The sequence below is a fragment of the Callospermophilus lateralis genome, chromosome 5 (assembly GCF_048772815.1).
Source record: "Callospermophilus lateralis isolate mCalLat2 chromosome 5, mCalLat2.hap1, whole genome shotgun sequence".
Classification (NCBI taxonomy): Eukaryota; Metazoa; Chordata; class Mammalia; order Rodentia; family Sciuridae; genus Callospermophilus; species Callospermophilus lateralis.
In genome coordinates this window covers 131,134,651-131,162,289 of record NC_135309.1, presented here as the reverse complement: position 1 = coordinate 131,162,289, position 27,639 = coordinate 131,134,651, and the positions used below count along the sequence as shown (strand labels likewise).

The window sequence follows — 27,639 nt, the reverse complement described above, 5'->3', positions numbered from 1 at the left end:
ATCTACTGAAACAGTTATTCCAATTAGCTTCTACAGTTCAATACATTTATAATTATGCAAATTGCATTTAATTTGGGATGTGAATATGTGTTCATGTTTAATATGATTTGGAGCAAGGCATCCATTATGAAGAGATGCTGGAGCCCATGGAATTGTGGTGCATGAAGGGAAAATGGAAATCAAGGAGCCCTACAACAGGTGCACTGAGAGGTAAATGTGCTTTATGAGCTATAAAGAAGCACAACTGCTAGGTGGGTTTTCTTTTAAGAGATTACAGTGCTGTCATTCTGTGCCACCTTATTTAATGTGGGCCCATATAAACATGCTTGTTTGGGGACATACTGCAAATCATTCCCATTCTTGTGGGACTCTGTGGCTCCTGTCCTTCTGAGCTTGAAAGAACATTGTGGTGTCTGCACTTGGTTTTATTAATCCTCAATTCCATGCAATGAGGATATTCCATCATAGAATACACACTATGGTAATGATAATTAAACACCATCCTATTACAGAGTAATGTCCAACTCAAGCTAAAATGAATACTTTTGGGTGGTTTTGCTATAGTGGACTCCCATTTAACTAAAACAGAATAGAATTATAGTCCTTTATAGAATCAATGCAATCTACACTGACAGGGGAAATTTTAATTATAAAAGCCTTTATCCAGAACACACAGAAACAGCACATGATGGAAAAAGCAACCCTTTTCTAAAAGTATGACACAACTGTTTTCACATCAAATGAACAGATTGAGATCATAACTGAGGTCCTTTAATAACAACCATTTAGGGGCACTGTATTAATTAAAATTATGTGTGTTTCAAAGCAGTTGCTGTATTTATAGCTCAAGTGAGAAATCTGACAACAGGATTATAGACAACTATCAAAAATAAACTCACTGCAACATATTGACTAGCATGAAACCATCTACCTAGAAACTCTAATCTGGAAAATTCAAGTGTTTGAACTCAAATCATCCTAAGCAAATAATGAGCAAATCCTAACCGTGGGATTGGTGGCCAGTTCAACCTAAGACACATTCATGGTGGCTTAAGATGCCAACCTTCACAATTTCTCTGATGCCCTTATGCAGCTGGAGAAGCCACCGAAATGTGAAGTATTTCATAAATCCCCTGCAAAGAATTTATATCCTCATTTGCATGACATGAACTGTACTGACTTTGTAGGCTAAACATGGAACACAAACTTAATAAGCAAGAAGTGCCTGCAGAACACTGATACAGCCCTCCCTCATTCCTGACACTATCTGTACTAAAAGATTCGCAGTTTTGTAAATCTGCCTGAGGAGTTGGGCCATAAAAGGGGGGCTTGAGGCCAGTCTGGAAACTTCACAGGCCACATCAGTGCTGCTTCCTAACCACCAAGATCTTTTGAAGAAGCAGCATTTTCAGTGAGTTACAACTGTGGATTAGTCTCAAAGCCTGAAAGTATACAAAAGAACACACCCTGTGCAGTTTAGTATTCAGCCTATGTCTTCATAGTTTAGATGAAAACACAAAAACATTATAGTCTTCAATCTCCTAAACCAAATTAAAACATTGAAATAACAACATTAAAATGACATAATTGTTGACGTGCATGAAGTCAGGATCCGTATCCCTCACAGAGCCTGCACGTAGATCAAAAGTCCTATCATGCCATGGCCAGAACTTTTAGTAAAACTCCAGTATTCAGAAACCCACATGATTTTTCTAAGGTGATACAAGATAAAAAGGGAGACATATGTGATTCTTAGTTGTCACAGACAGAATTGAGATCCTCAGAAGCTGAAAGGGAGCAAAAAAAAAATGCAGTTTTAAAAAAGACTTTTTACAGAAAAGTTTGAAAACCAACTAGGAAAATGGGTAGCTTAGAGAAATGAGGTCACTCCAGATTTTTCTAAGTGAACATATACCCTTAAAATTCTGTATCTAGTAGTCACAGAGATGTGAGTTGACCCAAAGCATAACACAATTTATATTTAACAAAGTTCAAATTGAATCACAACTATGGAAATAATAACCAGGATCCCATTTTAAATCTAAACTTCCCCTTCTCAAGTTCACTGGCCTGTGTCAGGGTGATCCCTTGGCTCTCCCTCTCATCTAGTGAAACAACCATTAGAGTTGGCTGGAGGCTGAGACCCAGGCTCAGCTCCCTTGGATCCACACTTTGTTGAAATTCCAGTCCCACTGGCTTCCCACCACCACCACACAGGCTCTGCTTTGGGGGATATTCCAGAACCTTCCATCTAGAATCTCTTCCTTTCCAAAGGTCTTTTACAGGGAGTTTCCACTCTTATTAGGACATTACCAAATGTCCTCCAAAAAAGCCAAGCCCAACCCCACAAGTTGTGGGCAGGTTGTGGCAATTTTTTTTCCAGCAGAAAGACCTCTTCCAAAGACCTTAGAGTGTGACAGGTTTCTACCACAACACATTCTCCAGTTATTCTAGAAACCATCTAGCTCCTGTTTCTTTTTCCTAGAGTCTCCTAGATACCTTTTTCTCTATAAATACATTTCGTTCATGTTATTCAACTTACTGGTAATTCACAAACGTCCCCCAGGTTTACATTTCCACTACGTGAAAGCTCAGGGGCAAGGTCAGGCATTCCACAGGCGTGCTTTTGAGTCCTGGTGCTTCCCTTCACGTTCTCCTGAGAAATGAACTTATTCTTTCTGACCTCAATTTCTTCTTCCATCTCTCCTTTTTTCACTCCTTTGTATCTTTCTCCACTTTTTTTAATTCCCCCCAGTGTTTTATCTATATTTTTTAAAAGTGTGATAAATAGTAAAGACCAAGAATATTCTCTGCCTAGAAGAAAAATTTCAACTTTATATGCAGAACCTGATGATTTTTAAAAGCTTATGAAATTATAAAATTTATTTGTCATTAATCCCAGAATTTTATATTCTAAATTGCTGAGGTAAGAATGCTTATTTAAAAAAAAAAAAAATAGAATCAGTTACAGAAACCAAGAAGTAACTATAGATTTGTCTCCTGAATACAAATATATCTCATACTTGACATTTTAGATTTAGCATTTATAAAATTCCTTTTAACAATTAGAATATAATAGTGGACCAAACAGTACTAATTGGCAAGCTCTCATGGAACAAAATAGTATCACTAATGATAACATTCAACTCCATCTTCAAAATGAGAGAAAACAATCTTTAATGTTATTTATTTGCAGCCACTACAAGGGGAAAAACATCTTATTATAACATGAACATTTAAGTAATGTTTTAAAAGCCATAATCACAATATCTTCAATGTGCGTGATGCAAATTATGCATTCAATGTCCACAGTCCTATCAGGTCAGTTCAAGTTAAAATATAACTTTAAGATCTGACAATATATATAATGGAAGGGTTCTTGAGGGTTATTCCTAGACCCTGCCATCATGAGCTCTTTTGTCCATAAAATGGCAAGGTGGGAGAGACGATTCCCAGGATTCTTCGGGACTTGTCCAGTGTTATTCCCCAAATCAGTGGATTTACTAACCAGAGCACATGCCCCAGAGGTTCCTGGACAATGTATCCTTAAGCCAGAATGTTTTACTGGTATTATATAATGGTATTGTATCATATTCATGTTTGAAGTTCAACATAATTTTTACCTGCCCATACAAAACAAACAAAAAGTAACACTGTACAATGTCCCATCTGAAATTAAAGTAGATCCCTCATGAAAACAAACCCAATTATACTGGCATAGGCTAAATTACTTATTTGGAGAAAACATACACACACACACACACACACACACACACACACACACACAATGTTGCACCAAACTTTCACCTAATTCTTCTGTCCTCCACACATTGGGAATAGCAATGCATACATTCTTATCAAGAAGGTATATACTAGAAATATTTTAACACATAGATTCTAATGAAATTGAAATTCATCTTCCAATATTTAGAACCTAAAATATCAGTTAGAAATCTTCAATCCTGTTTTAAAATTTATAGTATAGGATATTATTTGCAAAAAAAAAAAAAAAAAAAAAATTAACTTTATCCAGTTCCTGAAAGTATCCAGAATTTATTCAGCTTAAAATATCCTGCCTGATGAACATTTTGGCAGGACTACAGTGCTCTGTGTTCTTCTGGCAACAGTAAATATTGGCAATGGATATTCACTGAGGACAGGGTGCAGGGTGTTGGAGACAGAGCCACTCCTGAGACAGACAGAGGACTTGGTAGCACCATGTTTACACTGCAGGCTAGAAAGGGAGATGGTTAGAGTCACACATAATGAAGGCAGGTTCCCCAATCATAACATCATATACTAAGACACAGTGCACAAAGAAGACAGACTCACAAATACAATAATCAGAATGTGCTGCAAATGCTTTGAAGGACACCAGGATCTAGATCACAGTAAAAAGGGGATGAGGAGTTCCCATGCACCTGGCTACCTTTGCAATGGAATGAGGTAGACATCAGTATCAAGTTAGACACAAGTAAGGGAAGCTAAGCAGGTGGAAGGAACTGGCACAAGTCAAGGTTCCATAAAGAATGAAACAAAGATTTAAGTAATTGTGGGTATATCGTGATACCCTTTCCCACCTACCACGTGGGCCTACTGGAGGCCAAACACTGTAAGCATTCCAGACTATTCCCTTTCATGTTACCCACATAAATGGCTCTGATTTCCAGGTTTGAGGAAAGATACATATTTATGGAGATGACAGGACTTATACAAAACATCATTTTGCAAGCATATATTCATTTAAAATTTATGCCCTCTCCTTTCCCCCCACCAAAATCATTTAGAAGAGAAAAATGCTTACTCTTTTTAGAAACTAAATTGGTGTTTTTCTCTACTCACTTCCAGTCCACAAAGACATTAGCTAATTGGGCAACATTACACACAATCTAAACCATTTTTTGTTGTTTAAATTTATAATGCAAAGCATTACAGATTCTTTAAACAGGCATCATAACAAATACCCTTTAGTGATTCAGTCCCTTCCCAGTAAAATAAGAAGCCCTGATCTGAGTATTTATTAAGACACAAAGTTACAATACTATAAAGTGGTTACATCTCATTTGTTCAAACTCATACAACATACAACAACAAGAGTGAACTTTATAGTAAACTGTGGACTTTGGTGACAGTCATGTCAGTATTAGTCCACCAATTTTAACCAATGCATCATTCTGGTAGGGAATGTTGGCAATGCATGTGCATATACGTGGCAGGTATATGGGAAATATCTCTAGCTTTTAACTGGTCTAAAACATAAAATTTAAAGAGAGAAAGGCACAAATTCATTGATAAAATTTAAAAGATAAAAGGAGATACAGACTTTCTGTAATTCATAGTAATTGCTAAAACTACTAATGGTACACTAGAGATTCTTAGTCTAAGGCACAGCCTAATAAAATTTTATTTCTTTCTCAGTCAATCAAGAAAGTATGCAGAATGAGAATGATGAGAGAGATGTCTTGAAGAGATACACACTTACCCTTAAAATGTGGCACACTGTACATTTTTGTAGATACACTGTGGGTCAAAATCTCACTTAAGAACCCCTCTTGATTTAACAGCTTTTAAAAAACTCAAGCCTCAGAAAACCCAAATTTCCATGCTGGCTGCATGTGGTACTTTAGCAGCCTTGTTCTCAAATTCCCCAGCTATTGGTTGGAGCCTCGTTTTGTTTCTGTGATTTGTCCTATAGGCCTGACTCCCCCCAGTGCTGTCCAAGGAGAAGAAGAAGAGGCACTGTGGAAGACCTGTGGAAGTACACACAGCTCCACTCCAGTTCCCATAGATCCAGGAAATCTTCAGGGTCCCCTTCATTCCCAACAAATGCAGCTAACCTATGGCGCTTGTTTAAAGAAGTCAAATAAAAGTTACTCAAACTACAAGTGAAAAATAAAGCATTTTCTCATACATTGCTGGTGGGACTGCAAATTGGTGCAGCCAATATGAAAAGCAGTATAGAGATTTCTTGGAAAATTGGGAATGGAACCACCATTTGACCCAGCTATCCCTCTCCTCAGTCTATACCCAAAGGACTTAAAAACAGCATACTACAGGGACACAGCCACATTAATGTTTATAGCAGCACAATTCACAATAGTAAAACTGTGGAACCAACCTAGATGCCCTTCAATAGATGAATGGATAAAAAAAAATGTGGCATATATACACAATGGAATATTACTCAACAATAAAAGAGAATAAAATCATGGCATTTGCAGGTAAATGGAGTTAGAGAAGATAATGCTAAGTGAAGTTAGCCAATCCCCCCCCCAAAAAAAAATGCTGAATGTTTTCTTTGATATAAGGAGGCTCATTCAGAGTAAGATCGGGAGCAGGAGCATGGGAGGAATAGACAAACTCTAGATAGGGCAGAGGGGTTGGAGGGGGAGGGCGGGGACAGGGGGTTATTAATGATGTTGGAATGTGATGATCATTATTATTCAAAGTACAGTTATAAAGACACGAATTGGTGTAAATATACTATGTATACAACCAGAGCTATGAAAATTGTGCTCTATATGTGTAACAAGAATTGTAATGCATTCTGCTGTCATATATAAATTTAAAAAATAAATAATATTTTTTTTAAAAGAAAAAGAAAGCATTTGCTGTTGTTGACTAGAATGCTTCCAGCAAGTTAAAAGCATGAATATGAATTAAGGTGTCCCAGATCACACTGGCTGGGACCGTTATTTATTTCTTTATGCCACAGTTTCCTCATCTGTACAACGGGATAACAGTGGTATGTACCTCATCCAGTTGGTGTATTTTAAAATGCCAATCAAAAATGCCTTTTAGGCATATGATAAGTAAAAGGCAAGCTTCTGTTCAGTAGACTAAAAGGTTTTATTTTGAACTATTATTATTCAAAGAAATTATAAAACATTTGGCTATTAAAAAAAAAATAGATCTTTGTCTTATTTCATTTTCCCTGTAATGGTGGTTTTATGTTATAAACTTAGAATTGAAATCACAATAATCTAGACTTTGTTTTGTAGGATATCTTAGTCCATTCCTGCTGCTATAACAAAACACCTTAGACTGAGTAATTTATAAATAATTTATTTCTCATCATGTTGGAGGCCAGGAAGTCCAAAATCCAGGACAAAGGGGGAGTAGGATACTCCCATCAACCTTTTTTTAAGAACCCTAATCTCATTGATGATAGTGGAAACACTCATGGCTTAATCATGTGCCAAAAGACCCTTTAATACTGTCACACTGAGTATTATTAAGTTCTAATATGTAAGTTTGGGAAGGGCATACACATTAAACCACAGCATAGGGTCATTTTTTTTTAACTCTCTCTGTTAACAGGTCCTACTATGGAACTACTAACTAGTGAAGAAGAAAAGAAAAAGCAAACACCACCACAGTACTGCGTTTCCAAAGCAGAAGTGACCAGCAAAGACGTTACGGATTGGTATAGATTCACAGGCTTTGGGGGGAATCCACACCAGAAGAGTTTGACTTTACTAGTTCAAGTTTGTGTTTCCAACTTTGAAAGGACATTATCAGATGCAAATATGCTGCACATATGGAATTCCTGAGTCCTAAATAGGATTAGCCTCATTTTGCAAGGCTTTAGAAGAAATAGGACCAGAGTTGCATTACAACATCAATCTGTGACCTATGATCTCTGGACACATCCTCTGGGACACTGTCGCCCAGACTCCAGGGTTAGTGTGAGGTCCACAGTTCACATCAAATATATGACCTTTTGTTAATACTTGTTGGTTTTATTTGGATCCTAAATTTGTTTACCCCCAAAATGATTTTGCACAGTGAGTGAAGAGACTCTACACATAGACCACACCTTTCAGAAAGAGCTTATAGTAGCATGTGATATTAAGTCACATGTTGATAGACTGTTCAGGTGAGGAACAGTGTGTGGCTTTATTCTCCAGCTCAACATGTTATTGGGTGAACCAAGCTGAACTGGCTTCTTCCATGGCTAAAATGAGTGAGCACTAAACCAATTCTCTTTCCTACTTATCTCTCAGAAAGCTGGGCAATCCCTATTTGAATAGAGGATGTTGAAAGTTCACTGAATATAACCAAAGTTGAACTGAAAATAGGCCTTGAATAGTTGTGCTCAGAAATTTCCACCTGTTCTTTGAAAACTCCTGAAGTCATATCAATATTTAAATACTATTTATAATGAGCCATGTTTACATAGTTATATAATTTGGATCACACATTAGATATTTATCAGAAATTATGAATAGTTCACAGTGCTGAAAATGAAGATGACGAACTTAGAAAAAGAAGAGATGGTAGGAGTTGAAGAGGAAAAGATTGGTCAAGTTCAAGTTCAGATTGTATTGGATGTGACTCAGCTTCATTACATTCAATACAGACATCTAGGGCCAACAAGCACTTTTACCCTCACCATCATGGGTTACACAGAGACCTTGAACCACAGGCTCCACATAGGATTATTAGAAGTTTTTCCATATTGTTCTGAAGCTTAACATGAGTCTCCATTAACCCTTAACTACATGTTTCATCCAATAAACATCAAATTATTCCCAAGATAAACATCAGTAGGTGTTAGTTGAAAGGGAGGGGAAGGAGGCTCAAGCCTATTCTGCTTCTTTGAAGTTTTATTTTTGGTTAAATAAAAACTCAGATAGCCACCTATGGAGACTGAGTTGGTTGAAAACAGTGACCACTTTCCCTGCAGAAGAAGGCTGAGATGATGCAAAGAACCAAATACATCTTAAAGGAGTTCAAGGAGAAAGTCCAGCACTGTTATAAACAAGAAAAGCAGCTAAAACAGAGAAAAATCAGAAAGGTACCTAGACAATAGATTAGAGAACATTCACAAAACGATTTTGAGCTCAAACCACAGAGTGACAGTAGGAGTGTCACCTGCTTAGATCCACCCAAAGAAAATGACCCCAAATAGGAAAAGGACAAGAATCCCCCAAATAAGGACTTATATAATAAAACAGTCTCTTCATACAAATCCATGTCTCATATGGGCTTAGTGACACTGAAGACTACAAGCACTCTGACTTCAGAAAGCCACATCAGGGGACAGCCACTCAGGAAGGTCCAGAGCCCAGTGAAGCACCTCCAGCCATAATGCCTTCAAGCTCAGCCAGATTTGGGTAGCCTTTCTTTTTAAAAATGAAAATGACCCAAGATGCTAATGTTAAGAACAGAACCAGTCTGTGCCTTGACTCAGGAAATGCTCCAGATGAGCACAGGAGGGTTTCCTGGAGGCCCTAACTGGACAGCCTTACCAGTGTTCCTGACTACCACTCTGTGAAGAATTCTTGGTTGTTTACTGGAGCATGGGCTGAAAGATTCCACTACCAAACTTTCAGAGTATACAGAAAAACCCCAGCTTTTAAAAATTCCAGGGGAATTACACAGTAGCACAAGCAGCTTTGTTTATTTGCAGAATTAAAATTCACTTACATCAAGATGACCTATTAAGAAGTATTTAAGAGATGGATCTAACTCAAAGAAGGTGCTAGCATATATGAACCACTCGACCTTCAGATGTCTGGATCTTGATATAAATCCTTTGTTCCTCTTATTAAAATGTGTCTTGCTGTTTTCAATAGGATATGAAAACTTTAGGACATGCTCTCAGGATGTATTCATTTGCCATTGGACTATGTAAGAGAGAATAGTGACAAAGAAGAAATGTTTTGATTCCCATTTATCAACAAAAAACCTAACTCCCTGGATAATTTGCCCAAGAACCCCGCAAGTATAAAATAAACATTGATTTAAATACGTGCATTAATAAACCATTTTTTTGTTTTCTCTGTTTTTCTTCTCCCAAAGTAGAATGGTCTCAAAAATTAATGCATCGATTCACATTGAGCAATTGCTGTGGGCCAAGGACTGTCTGAAGTTCTAAGAAAACAAAAATCAGGCAGATGAGATTCCAGCCTCCAAAGAGTTTCCCATGAGATGGAGAATCAGATACTGGGGAATACAGATCAGACTGGAAGGTGAAAGCCAGACAAGAGCAGTGATAGGAGATCAGTTATCAACTTCATTCTTAATTTGTTGAGACATTAGGAAATTAAAAAAAAAAAAAAAAAAAAGGTCATGATGAAGAGTCTTGCAATTCAAGAGTCAAGAGAAACCAGCACTTTAGAGCAAAAGTGGTCTCCACATCTATGCAAATCACTAATGGAAAAGCTGTCAATATTAGTGATGCGAACACACCTAGCCCACTATGGAAACTCTGGAATTAACATTTTAAAAGCATGTTTTATCAAAACAAAATGTTTTATTTGTATAGAAACACCCTCCTTCACTGTATGTCACTGCCATTGCAGTTATTTCCATGCACCCCAACTTGTCTTCCTAGAGTCAGCATCCTTCTTACCATTCATTTCTTGGGCTGGGAAAGAAGCTCCCTACAGCAAAAATTCAAAAACCTATTGCAAGCATTTCTCAGAATTTTGAAGACAGGTCCATAGCAATTCTTCCTGTTTCTCAAGGGAGCAGCCCGTTTTTACCACAGTTAGACTGTCAGGAGAGCTCTGCCTGGGGACACCTCCCAGGGAGGCCCAGCTGTGAGGACACCCAGATAGGAGACATATTCTCACTCTGCATCAACAACTGGCTGTTCTTGGAGACTTTCCCTTCAATTTCTTATCCCAAAGCACTCGGGTTTTGATAGGCACTTAAGATACTTAAATGTCTTTTCTATGTAGTAATTAAGATCTTTGAACTAAATGTAATCGATCCTGAATTCTCCCATATTCTCTAAAGTGATATTTACATAAATCTCTTTAAATAATAGCCAATTGAACTTGGGATAACTCACATGGCTTTGTCAGGCAAAAGGAATCTATAGACAGACTACAGACAGACAGGAGAACAGGGAAAAGGTACAGGTAATGATTGATCCAAGAAGTTAATTTAATGACTATCTGCAGGTCACATATCTACATACCAATACTTATCTCACTGTAATTACTAGTTTACTTGATTGCCCTCACCAATGTAATCTCATTAAAGGAAGATAATAGGTCCTTGAGTCTCCCAGCTCCATCAATAAATAAATATTAATTCTGCAATATTTTAATGTGGTTTGCATTTTCCCAGGTCACATTTAGTAAAGTAGAAAATCTTTATGTCAGTTGCTCATTCATGAGCAGAAAAACAAGTTTTCAACATATGCTTAGAGAGGACTGTAGAATCATTTGAACCTCTTTTTTAAAAGCTAAGTCTAGAAATATGCTTCCAAAGGCCACTAATTTTTAATAACAAATGAATTCAGGTGGGCGTGGTGGTACATGCCTGTAATCCTAGTGGCTCAGGAGATTGAAACAGAAGGATCACAATTTTGAGGGCAGCCTTAGCAATTTAGCAAGCCTTCCCTCAAATACTATATATATATATATATATATATATATATATATATATATATATATATATATATATATATATATATAAATAAAAAGCTGGGGATATAGCTCAGTGGTAAAGTGCCCTTGGGCTCAATCCTCAGTACCCTCTCCCCAAAGAAAAAGAATGAATTCCTCACAAAAGCAATACTTGTACCTTTTAACTACATAAAATATGCATTTTGTACTTAGGGCTTCAAATGCTCAAGTTACATCATACTCCTCCAACCCAGTAACAAAATCTTCATATAATCAAACGGAGGTGAAGTGCACAGCTGTGGAAGACTGAGGCCCAACCCTAATGTTTCCTGGAGGTGGGAGACAGTGGACTCAAACAGCTATAATAATCATGCCATGGACTTACTTATTGCAGCCACAAATACTTTTCTGCTTGTATTCAAAAGTTTAAACCAAAATGACATCATCACCATCACTAAGAAGTTACAACAGAAGTAGGGAGAAGAAAAGACAAAGAAAAAGGGGGAGAAAAAATATCATCTGCTTGGAAATATATATCTAAAAGCATATCGATTGGTCACCTAGATACTTATTTATTTCATAAATTGCTGTTCAATCATCAATACCACTTTTTCCCAGCTAATCACACTTTCCAATTATATAACCTGCCCTCAACATGAGTCCAGGCTTCCAAACACCACCTGAAGTTCAGAATGCAAGAACTCAGGAGGCAATGTCGTGACTCAGGGTCTCTAAACAGTGCTTAGGATGAGAAAGCAATTGCAGAGAGACACCTGGCCCATAACCTTGACTGTCTGTTCTACCACCCAACTTAAATCAAACTGACTTGACCCTATGGGAAAGTGCCTTCAGATCTGTCCACCAAGTATCCTGGGGCATGTTGTGGGGAGGGACATCAGGAAGGAGGAGGATGCCCATGGCACTTAAGAAAAAGACACTGGAAAATGAATTCTGATCATCATGAGTACTTCAAAATCAAGGAGGTAGGGAAGTGAATCCCAAATATGTCTTCACTGCACTTCTCTCTGCTGGAAAAAAAAAAGTGATGTTTGCTAATGGTTCATTACAAGTTGGTTCCTGGGTGTGAAATAAAGCCAAGTCAAGGACACATTCTGAAACAGGTCTTATTGGTAGAGCACAGGTCACATGGCCATGGAGCGTGCCCTTCCATTTATTTCACCCTTTATTGGAAAGAGGTAAGGGCTAGCAACCTGATATCTACAGATGAACAAGGTTCCAACTAGAAACTCACAATTGAGTGTAAGTGGACACAGCACAGAGCCAGGATTCCACTCGTTGTTACTTTGGTAGATTTACCATTCACAGATATGTGACGATTTCAAATCACATGCTTATCCAGGGTCCTAATATTCTGGACTTCACAAAGGCTGTTACTATCATGCATTGATTAAGCTGCTTACTGGTGTCCAGAGCTAACGAATGACATTCAGTGATTTGGAAGAACAGACAAATCTACCCCAACTTTCACTAACTGTATTTTTCAATAAATCCCCACAATGTAATATTATTTGCTTCCCAAAATAACACACAGTTTTATTCTCCATTCCAGACTCTACCTTGGGAGGAAGCTGAGATGCACAAGACATCAGAACTAATTACTTGTAATGTCTCAGGGCTTTAGGACAATTACTACCAAGGTGACTGGCTGGAAACAGAATAATTACACTAATTGGAGTTCATCAGCTATTCATCTTCATAGTAAGCACAACTGATGAGGTGAAGTTCAGTGTCCCTATACTGAAGTCATTTCAGCTGTCAAAGGTGACTTTCAGGAGACATGTGCCCTCCATGAAGATAACATGCTCTGAACAAAGATGGAGTGCTGAGCATGGACCAGAAATTGTCACAGGGCACAGTGATAGGTCTAAGAAAAGCTGACACATCCCTGCCTCCCGGCTACTTCCATCTAGAGGAGCATAAAACATTAAATAATCACATCAGTTTTAGTGAGTCCAGGGACAAGAATGCCCAGTACTATGAGGGGTGGTGATCTTCATGAAAATGACATGGGATAGGAGTAACTCTGTGGGAAAATAAATATTCCATGCAGAAGAAACAGGAGAAAGATCTTGGAGCTGGGGGCAACTTCTGCAGCCAGTGGGATGGACCACAGAGGTAAAGAGGGTGAGACTGAAAGTGGGCTGAGAGGAAAACAGAAGACTGAACATGCAGGACCCTGCAGACCAGAGGAGGGTTTTCAATTGTATTCTAGGTGTAACAGAGAGTCAGGATGGAAGGTCTTAGGTGGAGAAATGCTACACTAGATTTGCAAGAGGTAATTGCCAAGGGAAGAATGGTCTCACTTCAAACTAGTTTCCTAGCTTAAGGTGAAAAGAAATGAGCAAATGTGAGAAATGAAAGAATGATGGTCCCAAACATTTTCTCTGATAAGCAGGTGCTGATGCATAATGGGGGGAGGTAGGGAAGAATGGAGGAACTTTGGATTGTGGAGAGGAGAATGAGGAGAGGAGAGGGGGTGTGGGGGTGGAAAGGACTGTGGAATGAGACAGACATTATTACCCTATGTACATGTATGATTACAAGACCAATGTGACTCTGCACCTTATACAGCCAGAGGAAGAAGTTGTGCTCCATTTGTGTACAATGTGTCAAAATACATTCTACTGTCATGTATAACTAATTAGAACAAACTTTTACAAAAGAAAAAAGAATGCTGTAAGGATGGGTCTTGGAAGACAGTGCACAGATATGCCAGCCTTCTGACCTGAATGGAAGAGGGAGCACACATACAAAAAAAAAATCGTATACTTCAAGAGGACCACCAGAAATGGATTGAAGATAAGACTTGCACAAATTTTAAAACGTTTAGATTTTAAAATTTGAAAGTAGCTCACACCCCATGTTTTATGCAGAAGATCATTCATCAGTGGAAATTTTAATAAAAGATATTCAAGAGCATCAACTTTCAATTATTTGGGGGCTGGAGATTTGTTTATCTGGTGTAATAAAATTAAATTGTCATATTCAATCTCACTGTGGATTGCCATAGTTAATACAACATGACGTGACCTGAAACATGAAACAGGAAAGCAATGATTGAATGACCTGAGCAGGCACTCCCAAAAGTTGTAAAATGCTCTTTAAAAAGAGACTCTCACAGTTGCCGTGTGTAACATACCCACTTCCACATCCCTCTAAATGTCCCTCTAAAGAGTCCCTTTAAGTATCACTACTTGTTTTGTTGCTTGGAAAGGCCCCAAGATTCATTAGCCTTGGTTTTTGTAGTCATCAAGGATTTCATACAATTCCTGGCAATTACTTCTGCCACCATGGTACCCCATGAAATCATAAGCCTGTCACCAAATCCCACTCTTCCAACACCTGCTCTTGTTAGAGCCCCTGTCTTCCAAAGTCTTCAACCCCAAGCCTTTGTCCAACAAAACTTGTCCCTTGGTAAAAATCTGTCTGTTGAATCCATACCTACAAACATAGATGCTAGAAGAGGATTTTAAACTGGCCATCTGGTCATCTCTTCTGTCTAGAAAGGGAAGGACTCCCTATCATTGCCACTAATGATGGGGAATTTTAAAAGAAGCTTCCCAGAAGAATTCCCTTCTAATTTAGAAAGCCTGAGTCTGGTTACATCATTATATGGCACACACTTAGCAACTCTTCCTCTTTCTCTCTCTTTATTCAGTCTCTTATAACACTTGGGAAAGTCTTCAGGTAGAAGGAAAGCCTCAAATTTAATGTCAGAAGGAAAAGAAGTTCCCCATGTGTAAATGCCTATTGGTGCAGCTCCCTAAAGCTCTGGGTCCAGGAGGACACCGAAACCGGACTCTGAATCCTGGAGAAATCAACTTCTCTGCATTTCATGTGTCAAATGGAGAACCTTGTGCTGGCCTCCCATGGATTCATGAGGAGGAAACCAGGTTGTCCATCTCCCTTGTCCATTCCCTTCTCCCCAAGTCAGAGAGCTTCAAAAGTTCTTCACTGGACTCTCTTTTCTTACATGAAACAGCAGCTGTCACAGGGAGAATCTCATCCCCCCAAAATCCCTATGTTGAAGACCTAATCCCCAGAAGCCCAGACTGTATTTAAAGATAGGGCCTTTAAAGAGGTGATGAAATTGAAATAGAGCTTTTCCAATCTGGCTGGTATTCTTGAAGAAAGAGATTAGGACACACTGAGAGGACATAGTGAAAAAACAACCACCTGCAACCAAGGGGAGAGGCCTCAGGAGTAACCAGCCCTGCCAGCACCTTGATCTTGGACTTCCAGTCTCCAGAATGGTGAGAAAATACATTTCTGTTGCTTAAACCACGTGGTCTGTAACATCCTTATGGCAGCACAAGAAGACTGATGCAGAAATAAAGCCACCACCACTTCTACTCCTGCAAGCAGATCTTCCCAGCCTTTACAAACCTCCATGAGGCTGGAACAGTGGAGTTCAGAAGGCAGAGGTCATTGACCGCTGGCCTACAACAGCATGATTTTGTTGTCTATATTGCACTGATCAGAAATCCTGCCCACATAAGGGGAATTCAGACACTCCTAGGAGGAAAAAGGAAGATCTTTCCCCTCTCCTATGCAAGGACACTGCGGCAAAATTACCCTGCTGACACTTCCCTCCAGTGTAGCCATTTCCTCCTTTTCTGAAGGGTTTTACCAACACTGATATTTAACAAGAAATGCTTCTCACAAATGCCTCTTCCTCTCTTAAGTCTGGAACTGTGTAGTCAGCTTGGGAGGTAGTTAAATGTGTTACTGGAATCAAATAGAAATGTGTCTCAGTCAACTAGACCTCATGCTAACCACTGAGAACATTAGTATGCCAAAACTTTGGCTCTATGTTGGATATTTCCTCCACCAGGTAAACTATGCAAACAGCCGCCAACGTGTCAGGGCTTGCTGGTTTGCTATGCTGTGTGCTGCTAATATTAACAACCATCTTAATACCCTGAGGGTATTTTTTACTTAAGATATATCTCCTCCAGTTCTCACCCTCTTCCAACAGAAATCACACCCAACTCAAAACTGGCATTGGTTTTCTTCACTCTTCTTAGAAATAGCAGTTAACATTTTTTGCAGTATTGCATCACTCTGGACTTCTTTGCCCTTTATCTGAGATTCTTGGCGAACTTACCACACAAATGACAAAGGATCCTCTTTTGGTAATGTGCCTAGCCAAGGGGAATCAATACAGGAATGAAACCTGCCAAGTCCTAGCTCTAGGTCTAGAGAACACAAGATCAAGAGGTAACAAAAATATGTGTGCTAATCTGCCAACTGCTCTCCCTGACCCCTGTCGCTACCTTCCCGACATAGCGTAGTAGCAATCACTGCTAGAAACAAGGATATGTTCAAAGAATGTGTTGCTATTAACAGCACTAAAGATTAAACTGCAACAAAGTGATTTTTTTAAATATTTATTTTTTAGCTTTAGGTGGACACAATATCTTTATTTTATTTTTATGTGGTGCTGAGGAGTGAACCCAGTGCCTCACGTATGCCAGGCGAGCGCGTTACTACTTGAGCCATATCCCCAGCCCCAACAAAGTGATTTTTTAAGCAAGAGCTAACTAACATGGATTTGGGGTAACCTAGGAGATGAATATAAAATTCGCTTTTTTGTTAAATGATCTTTTTTGTTCAAATCTCTGCTTTCAGAGTTGCAGCAAGCTAAACCCCTTATCTTAGAGAAATTAGTAGGACTCCTTTTCCATTAAGAGTTCATCCCATATAAAACTAAAACTCTTACCTTAGAGAAATGATTTTTTAGTTTTCCATGGTCCAGCTACTACCATCTGCCCTGTGGTCAGTTTAGTTTTCCTGTGATAACCCCCTCCCTGCACATCCAAGACCTTAGTTCAGATGGAACCAAAGCCCAAGCTTTCTGGATGGCAGAAATAAAACCAGTTACAATAGAAAGGCAGAGATGAATGTAGTGAGCTATTAATGACTTGTTTTTCTGTTTTTGCTTCTTCCACCAGAGAAAGGATAACCAAACCTGCCCTGAAACCTTTCATTAGTCAACCATTGCATCAGGTGAAGGAAAACACTGAGTTGTGAGTCACAAAAAGAAACACACACCTGGGAAACCATTGTCAGTCTTGTCTTAACAACCTTTGGTGGAGAGTGGGTACAAACACTTGTGACTATCTGTAGGAAAATCAAACACTGAAAATTCTGAAACCAGTTTTGTGAAGTCCAGTTGTGTGAGCCCAAGAAAACTGGAGATTGAGATCTCAACAAAAGATCCCCATTGATAAACCCTGTGTCACTAGTGCAGCATTCGCCCTGTTTTAAAGTTGGTGACCATGCAAAGCCTCAGAAGCCACTGCCACCATCAGTAGTTACTTGAGATTCTTCTCTTTCCCCTCAGGAAAAAGAATCATTCAAAGAAGGTTCCAGGTTGTCTTATTTGATCATATTAATGTCATTAGTAAACACCCAGTTACTTAACCTTCCATAAACTGTAGGATAAAGAAGGCGGGAGTTGTCTCGGACCTGCTTACCCATAAATCACTGATTTTCTGTTTTTTTTTTTTTCTTTTCTCCCATCATCTTTAATAATCCTAAGGCAAATGCAGAACACAGATATTGTTTTCCCTATTGAAACAACTGAGAACACCTGTAAATGTCAGAGAAAGCAAATATCCCTATAGCCCCTGCAATCTCTAGGATGAGCTCAGAGATGCCTAAGAGAGACATCTGGGAAAACTGGACAACTGGAGACTTCATACAGGACCATATAGGATCACACTGTGAAGAGATGGTCATTGTTTTCCACTTTGATACACTGTTTCACCTTGATTAGATCTTGCTACTATTTAACTTGGCTCTTGTATTAGTCTGTATGGTAAAGGTGTTTTGAATAGCCTATCATCTGGAAAATGATGTGGGTCTTTCCAAAGTCACTTTGCTGAGCAATCCAGGAAACTTGTAATTCTCAAAGTTCAACCGGTAGAAACTTTTCTTGTACATCTATTTCTTCATCAACTTAAAAACGAAGTCTTAATTTGAGTTTATTTTAGTAATACATCCTTTTCTGCATCAGCCTAAGTAATGGTTAAAACTCTTAGAAAGCTGGGCGCAGTGGCACACACCTGTATTCCTAGCAACCTGGAAAGCTGAGTCAGAAGGATTGCAAGGAGGCCAATCTGGGCGACTTAGAACCACCCTGAATCAAAATAAAAAATTGTTAAGTGGGAGCTGGGAATGTAGATCAATGATAGAACTCTTGCCTACTATCTGCAAGGCTCTGGGTTTGACTCCTGGTATGGAAAAAAAAAAAAAAAGTCTTATGAAAACTGCAGTCCCTTATTTATTTCAGGTTTCTCTGGAAAAAATAAATTCCTCAAAGCTCCACTTAAAGTACACAAACAGTTTAACTTGTTAATATGTTTCAAGAATTTCATTATTAAGCCCTATAATTTGTTTTAGTAACTTAAGTACTTAGGTTCCATATTTTTAAAAAAAAATAAGTTGCAAATGGACACAATATCTTTATTTATTTATTTTTATGTGGTGCTAAGGAGCAAACCCAGTGCCTCACACATGCTAGACAAGTGCTCTACCACTGAGCTACAATCCCAGCCCCAAGTCCCATATTTTAAGGACTACTTCAGAACCATTCAACTCTTTTAAATCTCAAAACCAACCCAATTACTGTAAATGGTAATTCTAAAGTTAAAAAAAAATAATAAGATTAAATCTCCTGCTGTATGCAGTTCCCAAACCAATAAGATAGAGAGCACCAGAAATCAGCAGAAATGCTGTCTCCATCACCACCTGTGCACAGTGATGAGCAGCATGCTGGTATTCCCAGAGGCTCTGAGGCTCCTGAGATTTCTATGGCAGGGTGCTCCACTGTCCCACTCATTCTACAGCACCCAAATTAGTCTAAAACCAACTGGCTCTCCTTTGAAATCTGTACCTGCCATCCACAGACTCAACCCTGTACCCATTGTTCATTTTAGGAAGAAAACCAACACACAGTACTAATATTTAATTTTATAAAGAAAGGTGTTTCAATACATGCATATATTCTTTGGAATATAAAGAAAATCACATGCATACAATGCAAGAAGCAGAGACAGGAAAAATAAGGGAGACAGATGCCAATGGATGAGGCAGAAAGCATTAGTTACAGAAAGTTCCCTATAGGAGCACATGTGGTATAGTAAAGGGCAGAGGAGATCCCTATGAGAAAGACAGTGAGAGAGAAATAGAACCCAGATGAGATTTAAAAAAAAAAAAAAAAAAAAAAGGTAACAAGGTTAAAGAATGGTAGGTTTCTTTGGTTTTCTTTTGTTGTTGTTGTATTATTCTGTTGTATTTTGTGTTGCAAGCAATGAGTAAGAGTCTGACTCAATGTGACACTGCTTCTGTCTCTCTCTCTCTCTCTCTCTGCCTACCCTCTCTCCCTCAGCAAGGAGGGATGGCAGGAATGAGGTTTTATTGGGAAACAACCTGAAGTTCCCCTAGGCCACTAACGAGTTCATGGGACCTTGTGCAAGCCAATAATTTCTCTAAGATCCTGTTGATCTTAGAGATAAACATATTAGTCCTGAGCTTTCCACCCTGCTCCAATGACACAAGAATTTACAAAGGGCTGAGGCTGGGATAGTGGTTAAAAGTAGCCACTGACATTCTGAAAATGAATCCTGCACAGAGACAGAAGGAAAGGAGGTTAACAAGTCTAGGACTTGGCTTATTCTAACCTGACAACCCTGGTTACACAGATGCAAACAGGTGGATAAGCACTAACCATGTCCCAAGAGCAGAATCACAGATGAGGCATTTGAAGTGTGACTCCCACCCCAGTGAAATGTCAGGACGTGAGAGAAGAGGCTGACTACATCCACACTCAGTTGCAGTCCTCAATAACAGCAAACACCATCTTCACCACCTTCATTGTCCTGGAAATGTTTAAGAGTATGAGTGAGTGGCTGTTCACTATGACAAACAGCACTTCCGGTACAGAGATACTTACTGTACTTACTGCTTGAAAACCTAAACTATGCACTTAGTGCAACTCTATCTGAATGGATATTGAAGGTGTTATATGTTAAGAGGTTACTTATTTTATCCTAAGGGTCCATGTTATGTAAGATGAAATGTCAAGGCTCACAGGCAGTACAGTGTGGTGCTGGTGAAGAGAACAGGGCAGAAAGCCATAAGACCCAATTTAAGTCCCACCGATTTCTATTAGCATTGGGATCTCAGGTACATTATTTAACTCTCTATTTTTCATTTATTCACCGATAAAATGTGTCTTACAATTTGTTTGAGGGGATTAAAAGTCAATTTGAGCATGTTATCACGCATGCAATAAACTGTCACCAAGTATCCATCCTCATCTTTAATTTTCCCAAGCTAAAAAAAAAAAAAAAAAAAAAAATCTTCAAAGAAGCTTTTATAAAGAACCACTATAGTCTCTTTCCCTTTGGTAAACTTGGCAGAGTAACTATAACTACCCTTCTGAATCCATAAGATTCAAAAACCGACTTTGCTTAAAGAAACCATTAAATATATCTTACCTAAAATTAGAACGATTCTACCTTTGCTCAAAAGCAAGCACATGTGCCCAGAAGGACAAAAAAAAAAAAAAAAAAAAAAAAGATCATCTGAATATGCCCCTAAATTCAATGCCTGAAATTTTCAAACCAATTCCAGGATTGATCCACCCCAAATGCCTGAAATTCCAAAGAACTTCCTTCATGGTTTTAGGAGGCCTGTATCTAAGGTCTCCATGGGGATAATTGCTTCCACAGATTTGTCAACAGGTAACAGCACCTTTATATTCCTGCCTAATACAGGTTTCAGTTTTCTTCCTGGTATGAGGAGGCAAAGATGTGGGAGAGTGAAATGGGGACACTATGTCAGCTGTGTGAAGGGGTGGAGGACTGTCCCAGATAATACATGATGCAGAATTTTAATACTGAGGTTGGTTTATCAATCTTACCAGAAATGGCCAAGTGACTTCTTTCAACGTTCACTAATGCATATTGGTTCAAGATATAACAAAGCTAAGTATTTTAGGAATCCAAATGAATTATGTCCACAGCCAAGGTCATATGGCTAATCAAGTTGAGCTCATGTCTCAACATGGAGTAAGCCTTTCTCTGTAGTTTCAAAGACTTGCACAACATTATCATCATTTATTATTATTATTATTATTTTCATTTCAAAAAATGCCAATGCACTGTGGAGGCCGAGGTTATGTCAACCTTCTACCTACTGTGTGTATGCTTTGGAAACTATTACAAGTGTCCTATCTGATAACCAAGAAATCAGAGCTATGCCTGGAGGATCTTCTAAACCACTGACTTCTATGTCCTACCAAACTCTGTCCAAGGCACCACCATCAGCCTGTCTTGCAATAATGATCCCTTTGAAACAAGCATGTGAATAACTGTAGAAATAGGGGATAAAGTTAGGAAAATCAGTGTTCTTCCCCATTTTATGATGAATGTGGATTACAAAGATGCACTGAGTATGTATGAGGCTTTGTCCTGTTTGACAATTTCACTTAATCCTTACAATAACCCTGTATTACTATCTTATTTTAAAGATGAGGACTGAGGCACAAAGAAGCTAAGCAATTTGACAAAAGTCACACAGCTAGTAAATGGCTGAAAGTGGGGACTAATCAGGGTGAATTTAGCCCCAACCACACCAAACCCTATAAGTCACAGTGTCTAAAAGTCATACTCCCTACACAAAGCACAATTGTTGAAATATTTATTTCAAGGAGAAATTCAAAAAACAAGCCATTGAAGCCCAGTTCTTCTTACCATATCCAAAATAAATTTTCAAAAGCAGTAAAAGTTCATAAAATGTTCAAGTGATAAGGAAAAAAATGTTGTGTAAGGACTTTGCCTTCCCCACTGAGCACCATTTTCCTATATTATCTTGAAGTATTTCCTTATGCCCTGGGCCCCTGTTGTGCTTACAGATGGTTTCTATTTCTAAATCTCCAAAGCTTTCAGGAATGTATTCCTAGACTTCCAATCTGCTCAATCACAACCTCTGGGCGATGATGGCTTTGGCTTCTGCTATCCCTGGATTTGCATTTAAATCCTAGTTTGCAGTCGAGGGAAAATGGACCCTTTCCCTCTCTTGACCTCCCACTCCATTCTCCTGCTAACTTCCATCGGGAAAAGGAGAATGCTGTTGTAATTCCACTTAGGCTTGTTGTCTCCTCAGAATTAAAATTTAACTCTATCCCGTTGAGAATTTGATTCTGTATGATTGTTTTTACTCTTGAGAAGGTTCACAGACAATTTTTATCACATGACAGCCACCTATCTGTTTGAACAGCTATGCGGGGAATGGCATGTAACAAAATCCTTCTTCTGGCAGGCTGGGAACTGCTGTGGTTTTAAAACTACCTATATTTTTCTCAAAAGAACTTAAATGCCACCTCTTGAGTTACATAGCAGCCCTGGGAAATTCAAGGAGGGTGCCGTCCTGACACCACACAATCTACTCCTGGGCAAACCTCCATGCAACACCTTACAGAATTTCAAAGATGTCTCCACTAGAGGACAGAAGTTAGGGTATCTGAGAACCTTTCAGATGCCCAGACAGTATTTTATCCTGCAAAAACTTCTATTTGCAACTTCATGGTAATTTCAAGCCGTAAAGTTCACATTCATCAGGTTATCTAAAGACTTAAGAGACAGAAAAAAAAAATGGAAAGGACCAACTTGAGAAAACTTGAAAAGATGATTAGGATTCTGCATCTGTCCCAGGGACCATTCAATGCATCCACATATGGTTTTCCCTCAATAGCTACCTGGATTCCAGTTCACACAATCATCAGAAAGACCAAGAAGGTGTGAAACGCATAGGTCAAGATGAGTTGAGTGAGAAAGGCCTGAACAAATCAAAATGTCTCTTTCAACAGAATCAAACACCAGAGGTACTTGTTTTACTTTTTAACAGGTCTTTTGGGGGACATATTTTGAAAAATGAAATTTTACAAGAGATCACAAAAATTAAACAAAAAAAAAATGTATAAGTCCTTTATTTAGTAAGCATTGTGTACTCCAGCTTCGAAAGTTCATTAGTGTTTAATGAGTTTTGAAGCCCCTAAATGAACATCTTAGCTTCAGATGCTCCAGGCAGCCATTTATTTTAGGAATACATTGGGAAAAATTGAAGATGAGCATATTAGTAGACTAGTGAGCCTTTTCTAAGCATATACTTAGAAAGACAGAAACTGATTATTTTCCAAAGACCAATGTAAAACCACTAGAAAATAATGTTCTATACCAACTAGTTTAGCACATATCATTAATAAGATTTTTACAATCTGTACATAAATATAAATAGATATCTATGCAGGTATGTACATACACACTATGCATACACATGTGTGTATACACGTGGTGCTTTAATAGCTTTTAAAATGGTTCTAGATGTTGCAATATTTTACAAAACTATCACAAACAACACAGACATCCATTTTACAGTGATCAAATCTCCTGCAAAGGCAAGTTCTTCTCTGGTAACATATTCCAGTTATTTTAACCATGGAAAGAAAATGATGTGAAATTGTTCTGGTGTGAAATTGGGGGAGAAAAAACCTAAAGAGATCTTAAACCATCATGTGGTTTTTTCAGTTAATTCCAGAGAATTATTAAGAGGCCTCCAAGGATAGGGAGCCTAAATGCCTAGGGCTCTGAACATTTAAATTAGGGTGATGTGGGTGGGGAGGGGAAAAAAAGGATCCCTTCTCTATACCACAACGGTGGCCTAAGTACCAGTTAGAGATATAAGGCCACTGTTGCAGTAACTGTTGGTGCATTTTATCAAAAGACTCAACTATTTCCCTTCCTCTACCTGCTAAAGCTTGGCACAAATAAGTAAATAAATAAAATTGTAGAAATAAAATAACTGATAATTGCTAATATTTGATTTTTAAATTATCTTGTTTAAAAACTCAAAACTCCCTGAATTCAGGGTATACTGGCATATGTCAGCTTGTATATTTAGTCTGTATTTCAACACAAAATTAGTCTGTATTCCCACCCTGCTAAATTCTACCTAATAGAAAAGGAAGAAAAAAGAAAGAGCACCTATAGCCCTCTAAGCCACAATAACCCATTCAATACTAAGCAGCACAGAAGGAATGAACCATGCTACCTAGAATACAGCCAGGCTGCCACCATAGCAATTACAGGCTCTGGTAATATTAAACATGGCTAATATCAAGTTTTTATTAAAAGGAACAAAAGGGATGACTTCCGTCTCACGCCACGTGTTACTGCACCAGTATATACTGAGAATGCTTCAGCATGATTTTTTTTTTTTTTACACATAACCTACTACATTGCAGAAAATGTAGTACTTAACTCCTATTTGATATATTTATATGAAAGTCACCTTTAGGAAGGTAAAAACAAACCCAAAAAGAATTCTGAAGGGTTATAACCTGGAAAATACATCATTTGAAAGAAAATCGGCCATCAATGTATATACCACGGCTTCTGGTTGGATTTTGTAGAAATAAATTTTTTTAAAAGAAGCATCATGAACTTAGAACTTCACCATATTCACCCCGGCAGTCCTAGTTGCCATCTCCATGGGGTTTGCATTTTGGAACTCTTAATGAAACAGTAGCGTGGGAATCAAGAGAAACCAGAAGGGTTAGGATCCTGACAAGGTAACCATTTTCTCGCTCCGGTTTTTGTAGGCCATCTTGTTCGTATAAATGCCAAGATGTCTTAATTTTTCCCAGGTGGTGTTACTAGGGGCAACACCCATTGCTGGTTTGAGACCGATGTCCTTTAGTCAAATGACCAGCAACAAAGCTCTGTCAAGAGGAATGGTTAATTGATGCAAATTAAGAAAGCCACCCATCCCGGTAGAGGGATATGTTACAGGAAAAAGAACAATGGACAGTTCTGGAAAGTAAAATAGCAGTGCACATTTAAAATATATTTAATCCTCAATTTGCCCTCGCCATAAAGGCTAATCTTGTTTTTGATCAGTTGAAATCAGTAAGACAGCAAATGATGAGTGATAGCCTGGGAAAGGGGAAACATACACAGGGGGGGCGGGGGGCTGTCATTTGTGTCCCAGGGCTTTAAGAAACATTTAGGGCAAAAGCCTTTGTTCCTAGGCTTCGGAGGGGAGTCGGTGGGTGGATGATGGGGAGATCAGATGGGGCTGCCAGGCCCTCCACACCCTGCTCTCCAGCGCATGCGCGAGGCCAAGACAAAGGAATAGGTAATTACAGTCCCGATTCATTCATTTTGCCCGCAGTACCCGAGATCGGTTAGCCCGGCTGTATTCCCAGGGGGGTGGGTGGGGGCGGGAGGGGGCTGATCCACACCCCTATAGCAGAAGACCACCTCAGTGCTAGTGTTTGGTTTTAACCCGCCAAGCAAGTGCTAGAGGTCGTGGCGAAGACAGAGGTGGTCAACCCTGCACAAGGCACTAAACGCACCCGTGTACGCCAAGCTAATTTCAGCAGAGTGAAAATTACTCGGGCAAAGGCTGTCCACCGAGTTCGTTTCTAGGCGGAAATGTCTCTGGGGAAGCAGATAAGGAGCCCAGCCAAGCGTTCGATGAATATTCATGAAAAGAATGCGGTTCGTAGCCACGCATTGTGTGTGCAAAGGGATCCAGGGGTTCCGCAATTTTTATTTTTCTGGCGATGGGGAGCGGGAACTGGACGTCAGACTTCGGCGATTGCGTCTTACGCAAAAAAACTGCTAAACCCCAAACCTTAGCGCACAGTGAAGCTGAGCCCCATTAGGGCCGCGCGCTGTCAGGCTCCAGCTCGCACACCGCAGGCCCGGGCGGCTGTGGAGGCGTGCGGCTCATTCTCTGGGCCAATGGCTCAAAAAATAAAAAGCTCCGAGGTAACCCACAGGTTGATGGGAAGGCAATTCAGCCACGTACGAGACTGGGGCTTTGATCGGCTCTGGATGTGCTTCTGGACGCACGCTGTCGCGTGAACCTCGTGTTCCTTGGTTACCCCAAACCAAGATTCAGGAGTCCCACGGGTCAAGGAAACCCATTTGCCAAACCAAAAACCCACCCTCTTCCTTCCGACCAGAGCAAATTCCACCTCTTCCTTCTCCCCTTACTCCCGCCCCACCCCACCCCCACCCTCCATCTTTCTCTGCTGCGCCCCTCACACCCTGCCCTTTCGGTCCTCCCGGCTGGGAACGGTTCCGATGACAGAAACGCTCGGTTCAACCCACCACAGAATCTTTGGGACTCAAGCGCTTCAAGGGTTTCGCATTCAGCATTTCCTCCTCCTCCAGCAGCTTCCTTCTGCTAGCCCCCTCCCTCCCAAACTCCGTTTATCAGCCTCGCCACTCCCCTCGTCCTCTCCACCCCGCGAGTGGCCGAAACCTCCCACCTTAGGGCCCCCCACCACCCTAGATCCCCAAAGTGTGCCACAACCTTCATGGAGGGACTCCACGCCTACTGCTGTCTAATCCACCCGCATCCCGGCTGCCCGCTGTAGGGGAAAGAACCCAGGGGCTTCGTGGGTGGGGCGGGGCGCGGTGGGGAGACAGAGGCCCCCGAATCCACTGTGGCGGCGGGGCCACCAAATGTGCCTCCTTACCTGCTCTGGGTGCCTGTGCCGCCCCTGGGTGAGCGCGGTGCCACCAAAGGGCCCGGGTCGCTGGTGTGGTCCGGCCGGGTGCCTGGCCGCTGGCGGAGGCTCTCTCCCGGCTCGACGGCGGAGCCCGGAGCTAGGAGCGAGTTGGAGCACTGCCGCCGCCGCCGTCGCCGCTGCCGCTACTGCCGCCGCCGCCGCCGCTGCAGCCTCTGCATTTCTCGCGCTCGCGCTCCCCCTCCCCTTCCTGCCCAGCGCCCTCCCCCGCCGCGTCCGCCCGCCCAGCCTCCCTCGGCTCGCGGACCCCGCCCGCCTCTCTCCCCTCCCCGCCCCTCCAACCCGGCGCCCCGCCCGCCTCCCCTCTACTCCGCGCCACCTCCGTGCCCCCACCCCCTCTCCTCCCGCAGTCCCTCCCTCCCCTCTCCTCCCCTCCAGCCCCTGCCAGCCCTCCTCCCCTCAACTCCCCGCGATCCAAGCACCCCCACCTCCCTCCCTTCCTGCAGTCCCTCCCATCGCTCCCAGCGCTCCCCTTCCCTCCCCTACAACCCGGTGCCCCGCCCGCCTCCCCTCAATTCCTGGTTATTCGAGAACCGCCACCTCCCTCCCCACCTGCAGTCACCCCCAGTCTCCGCTCCCCTTCATGCCGGTTCCTCCCCTCCCCTCCAACTCTGTGCCCTTCATGCCTCCCCTCAATTGCCT

General features: G+C 40.4%; 1 protein-coding gene across 1 annotated transcript in view; it reads right to left on the bottom strand.

Moving 5' to 3' along the window:
* Basp1 (brain abundant membrane attached signal protein 1) overlaps positions 1-27,108 on the bottom strand; it is a 52,478-nt gene extending 25,370 nt beyond the window's left edge. Inside the window, exon 1 of the mRNA XM_076856170.2 lies at positions 26,947-27,108. The gene's annotated coding sequence lies outside the window, so the exon portion shown is untranslated. The remainder of the gene's footprint in view (positions 1-26,946) is intronic.
* Positions 27,109-27,639: the final 531 nt, after the last annotated feature.